Genomic DNA, 6,328 nt, shown 5'->3' on the forward strand with positions numbered 1-6,328 from the left:
TTTGTCATCTGAAGGTTAAAAAAATAATTAATCTATTATAATTTTCCTGAGTCTTCTATTGTAGGAAGTATTATCATTCTATTCACTCAGAGACCAGCTGTTTCCAGATATCCTTTGGATGACCTGTTGTTATTCAGAAGTGATGTGTACTCCTGACAGTAAAGTGCACCTGTGCTTTTTTCTTAGCATTGGAATAAGCATTAGATGATGAAATTTAGCAACTCCAACAACAAAAATGGTATCTTACTCATAGCAGGGGATCTCTTGCCAAGTGATTGTATCAGTAGGTCTCACAGCTTCTGTCCCATTCAGCCTGTTGGTTGGTTTGTAAATACAAATACTGCCACAAATCCAGAATATGTTCAATCTAAACAGGGATAAAATATGACAGATGGATGTAGAACACAGAAGGAAAGAATAGAAAGTCTTCTCTGCCACAATCCATATCATACTCAAGGTAAAAATATCTCTGTTCTGAAGCACCCATAAAGTAATTTTTGAGATTGGAGCTCTCATAAATCAGTTGCTGATGAATTGCTTAGCAGCTTCAGCCCTTTAGACAGCCAATAGTCCCACTGTTCCTATTTTTCTCCTTTTATTTTTGACCTATAACAATCAGTTCTAAGTGTCACAAACATCATCTTCTCATCATTCACCAAACCAAGATTCTAATATGTAAGCAGTTTATAATATCCGTGACTTTTCAAGTGGCCTTAAAAATTTAGTTTAATTCCATGGTAATGTTACTTGACTTATTCAAAATTTGCAAGTATAGAAAGGTCATTCAGTGGTGAGACACTGGAACAGGTTGCCCAGGATGTTCTTGGGTGCCCCCTCAGTGGAGGTATTCAAGGCCAGATTGGATGAGGTCTTGAGCAACCTGGTCTAGTGGAAGGTACCACTGCCAATGCCAGGGGGGTTGGAACTAAATGATCTGTAAAGATCCCTTCCAACCCAAACCATTCCATGGCTATATGAAATTTAGGTGCTCCAGACTGTTAATTTCCTTAGCATGAAAGAAGAAAACACAGTAACTAAATATTTATTTTTTTTAAAGAAAGAAATGGAAGTGAAAAAAGACATACAAACAACAGGTGTTAATCCTTTCTATACACTAGCTATTAGAGGTGATACGTGCAGCCTGGATAAGGAATCCATTCCCAAAAAGCTTTTGTGCAAAGCTTCAGTACTTCAAGATGCCAGTAGTTAAATAATTTATGAAATATTTTATATCATGCACACAATGAAACTTGTAGCCTTTCTGATACTATTATTTTCAGTAATTTGCTTCCCCCTGAGACTGAACAAAAGGATTTATTTTCCTTGATAAAAACAAAAAAAAAAGGCAGCTCACCTCTTACAATTTTTCCAAAAGTCATGTTGCATAATGCCATGTAGCCACAGAGATGAAAGCAAACTGCATTTTTCTGTTACTGGAAACAGAGCAGTGTATATGCCATGAAAGTGAGATGCCACTTAAAGTATAACATATAGGAAGAAAAATTGTATCATATGGCTTATTTTGCAACTGGAAGAATGAAGTAGGGAGATAAAAGGTTATGCCTCAATTATTCAGGAATAGCAATTAATGTATTTTGTCTCCTAGCTGTTTCACAGACTATCTTTGCACATTCTGTGGGCACTTCTGACAGTATAGTAGTAGCACACCATCTATCTAGCTCTATATTTTAACTCCCTAAACACAAGTCAAAAAGCACACACTTGGCCAAGAATAATCACACATTTCAGGGAAAATATTTTTAATCACTGTTAGAAACAGAAATAGTCATAAGTCTGTCAGTGTTGCAGCCTCTTCCTTTGCAACTGTATTGATACTCCTTAGAAAGTTCCTTTGGTTTGGCAAGAATCCCATTAAAACCAAGTTATTTTCTATTTAGTCTGCATAAAAGTGACAAAATTTGACTTGTTCTTACTATGATCCAATAATGTATGCTTCTGAATTATCACATTGTTATAGTATACTCAATTAAACCGTGAGGTATGACATAATATTATAGAATGCCATCTAAGAAACTGACAAGTTTTTATAACCTGTAAAGATTTACACAAGTATGAAGTAACTTCTTGCAGATACTGTAATAATTGCTGGAAGATTTAATTTGATCACAGAATATTAGGGGTTGGAAGGGACCTTAAAAGATCATCTAGTTCAACTCCCCTGCCAGAGCAGGATCACCTATACCAGATCACACAGGAATGCATGCAGGCAGGTCATGAATATCTCCAGAGAGGGAGACTCCACAACCCCCCTGGATAGCCTGTTCCAGTGTTCCATCACCCTCACAATGAAATGAATTTTTTCCTCATGATTCCATGGAACTTCCCATGCCTCAATTTACACCCATTGCCCCTTATCCTGTCATTGGGCATCACCAAGAAGAGCCTGACTCCATCCTCTTGGCATTCACCCTTTACATATTTATAAACATTAATGAGGTCACCCCTTAGTTTCCTCCTCTCCAAGCTAAAGAGACCCAGGTCCCTCAGTCTCTCCTCGTAAGGAAGATATTCCACTCCCTTAATCATTTTTGTGGCTCTGCACTGGAGTCATTCAAGCATTCCCTGTCCTTCTTAAACTGAGGGGTCCAGAACTGGACACAATATTCCAGATGCAGCCTCACCAGGGCAGAGTAGAGGGGAAGGAGAACTTCCCTCAACCTACTAACCAAACCCCTTCTAATACACCCCAGAAAGTCATTGGCCTTCTTGGCCACAGGAGCACATTGCTGGCTTATGTCAAACTTCCATCCACTAGGATTTGCTCCAGAATATAATACAGTAACACTATCAGATATACAATTGCATTGTAGTAGTACATAAAAATCACCACAGGAGGAAATCTATACTGACTTGAGCTACATGCAGCATGCAACCTGATGATTTGTTGTCATGCTTGTCATCACAAGCTCAGTCCCCTCTTGTGGTAGCTAGATAAGTGCATTTTTCTTTGAAGTGCAGAACATTTTTGAAAGCTGTGGCCCAATATTTTTATCACCTTTTCTTACTAAAGCTCCTTTGGCTGTTCAAAAGGATTATCCTGGGGTGGAGGTGGAATTCAGTGTAGCTCACCATAGTTTCAGTTTCATCTGAAAACATTCAGATGGTTTCTATGCCAAATCAATTTCTGCAATTATTTATTTTGGTAAGAGCTGAATCTATTACTACTTTGGTTAACTTTTTAATGCACTATTTAGTCAGCCAAAGATTTATGAAGTACTGTACAAAATATGAAATAAACTCTAGGAAATTCTGGAAATGGAGCTGTTAGGACAGAATTTATAAATCTACAGAAATCTACAAAGTTTCATCTGTTACAAACTGCAATTGCAACTGTGAAATACTGAAGGAAGGCAGGCAAAACTATAATAAGGCTTTCCATTTGGGAGCCTTTATGACATTTTTCACTATCATGTATAACCTGTAATGTTAGCAGGATCTTTGAAAAATATATATATACAATTCTACTTGCCCCACAGAATTCTTCATAAAGTTAGAGGCACTATAAAAAGTGGCAAGGAAAAGGACAATCATATCCTTCACAGCTGATTTCTCAAAGCCACCCAATTTCTAGCGAATGCTGCTGCTAAAGATGCTGATTATTGTTATTTTTCTGATATTATGGAGCTCCATTTATGTCCTGTAAAGAAATAAGCACCTCATTTCCTCAGTTGAGGTAGCTATGCAACTCAGTATCAAGTTTACTCTACAATTCCTGAAAATTTACTTTTAAAAATTGGAAGCCACAGAAGCTGAGAACATACCTTTGACTTTTCAGATGTAATCCATTGCAACATGAACTTTTTCTTTCCATTAGGGCTTCTTTTGAATAGTCCTTTTGTCTGTGTTCTAGAAATCAGAATGGTTCCAATTCTGAACAAAACTTCTTCCAAGACAAACATAATACAAAGTGATGGAAATATAATTACTAGCATTCATTTGTTAAAGCTATAATTTTCTTCTATATTTCTACAGCTGGTTTGATTGTTTCTGTGCTTTGTCTCACCATATCCTCTGCATGATGATTTGTCCAGGCCCTGATGAACATTACTTATTTGATATAGTTGGTTTTATCTTAGGGATTTTAACAACTGATGGACATTTTCTTCTCAAGGTAAATTACACTTAAAAAATATATGTATATATGGTGCCGTGGGCTAGTTGTTTGGGTGGTGTTTGATTGGTTGATGGGTTGGACGCGGTGATCTTGAAGGTCTCTTCCAACCTGGTTTATTCTATGTATTCTATGTATTCTAAAAGAATAAAGAAGGGGAGAAAGGTATCTGCATAACATCTCATTGAGTGGTTGCTCAGAAAAACTCAGTGGTTTAATCCATTTTTGGTACACAAATGACTTCACTTTCTCCCCTTTTTCTCCACTCTCTTTGCCTGTTTATTTTAGGTTTAAGATATTTAAAAACTTTAAAGTAAAATATAGTTTATTAGTGTTCAATTTACTATAGTTTTTCCTTGCTTTATGATAAACATCTTTGATAGCAAGTTATTTATTCTCTACTATTTCTTGTTAATGTTGTTGGTTGGTTTTAGTTTAGCTTTCATTAGTGTATGTTGAAGTCGATACTGATTGATTTCTTGTGAGGACACTTTCTGTGGTCCTTACATCAGATACTTTATTTCTGCTGTGGGTATTACTTGTATTACATTAAACACTTCTGCTATATGGCAGAACCTGGTCAGTTCACATGGGATGGCTGGTATGTGTGAAGTTGAAGAATGTATCAGTGCTAATATAATATCTCTATCCAAAAGATGGCTCCTTCAATAAAAGTAATATATTTGTCAGGCTATTAGAGTTTTATGAAAGGGGAAATGGAAAATATTAGAAAAAAGTATCAGGATAATTAACCTGGGACAAAACTTCTACCTGTAAAAGGATAATCCTGAAATGCTTGCCATGTCTTAAATACAACATGGGCTGATAAAATGCAGGGAACCTACCTAAACTCCCTGCTGTTCAGTGAATTTCTTCTTAGACATTGAAGACTATTTTGGATTCTCTGCAGCCTGCAAATTGTACTGAACAGTTGTCAGATTTCTGCATAATGCATTTCAGTCAAGACTTGAGAAGAAGCTCATTTGTAAGTATTTTGCAGGAGATGCTTTCCTGACAAGAATGAAATGTTAACCGTAGCTTTTTATAGCATTTTATTGTAAACTACATTGAAACATACTTTTAGGGGGAGGAAAGCAGATACATCCTTCAGAATAAACACTGGTCCATCCTCAATTGGCTGACATTAGTAATTCCATTTTTTTTTAAAACTCCAAACTTGATGTTACGTATTAGTTTTATGTAATTAATATTCTAATCTCATTACCAGAAAATACTGTTATTTTGATGCAAGCTTTAGTCTTCCTTACCATTTGATGGGGAATGTATTTGTAAGAACTATGACTTGACTCTTGTGTTTTGACAATCACTGTGTATTGCAGTATAGTACCATGAGGTTTTGCTTCTTTGCTAGTAAGAATGTAGAAAGAAAACTTGATAAAAATCTGCAGCCACTTGAGTACTCAGAGCAATCCATTCTTTGCTTAATAACCTTTTGCTTTACTATGCAGTATATTCTAGTTCTTTGTACCAATTAAACATAAAACTCTTTTTTAGTCACATAAACTTTGAAATAAGTTTTGTGACGGATTTAAGCTTTTCTTAATATAAAATGGCCATGTGAAGAAACAGGACAAAAAACTACTGTGATGAGAACTCTGTTTAGCTCTGTGCAATTTCAAAGTACCAACGGCCATGTACAGACAACAAATATGGAGCAAGTACATTTGTCTTTCTGAAGGAAGGCTCACATAAAAAATGTTTCTACCAAAAGAGGCTACAGGAATATTTGGTTAAGTATGTCATCTGTGAACAATTCCTACAAAGAGTGGTGCATGCAAAGGTTAATAATATTCATAGGTGTGCCTGAGATTCCTGAACATAGAAAATACTTCACAAATACTTAAGGCAAATGCTATAAAGTCCAAGAAGCTAATTCAAGAGTTTATCTCAATAGGAAAGTAAGATTCACTGTTGTTCTGATATAGCGCAATTCCACTGGAGCAACAGACAGACATGTTTGCCGCCTAGGAATTTGGCTGCAACCCAATGTAACTGATGGAGTTGAAGGTTACGTAAGGAAAAGACTAGTGTAGGCTTTGATTTACATAAATTTGGGTGGTTTAATCCCAAGTTTGTCTTCCCACTTTAATGTTGTTCAGTAAGGCATATACAGTAAGAATATACTTCCCTCACATTCTTAATGTGCTGCTCAGTGGTGTAAACTGTGCATATTTC

General features: G+C 36.1%; 1 long non-coding RNA gene across 1 annotated transcript; it reads right to left on the reverse strand.

Moving 5' to 3' along the window:
- Positions 1–224: 224 nt before the first annotated feature.
- Positions 225–4,096, reverse strand: LOC128897244 (uncharacterized). The gene is made up of 3 exons (XR_008462267.1): positions 3,783–4,096; positions 1,355–1,433; positions 225–367 (listed from the first exon to the last, which is right to left on the reverse strand). It is a non-coding gene; the product is annotated as an uncharacterized LOC128897244 (long non-coding RNA).
- Positions 4,097–6,328: the final 2,232 nt, after the last annotated feature.

The sequence above is a fragment of the Dryobates pubescens genome, chromosome 1 (assembly GCF_014839835.1).
Source record: "Dryobates pubescens isolate bDryPub1 chromosome 1, bDryPub1.pri, whole genome shotgun sequence".
In the NCBI taxonomy this organism is placed as follows: Eukaryota; Metazoa; Chordata; class Aves; order Piciformes; family Picidae; genus Dryobates; species Dryobates pubescens.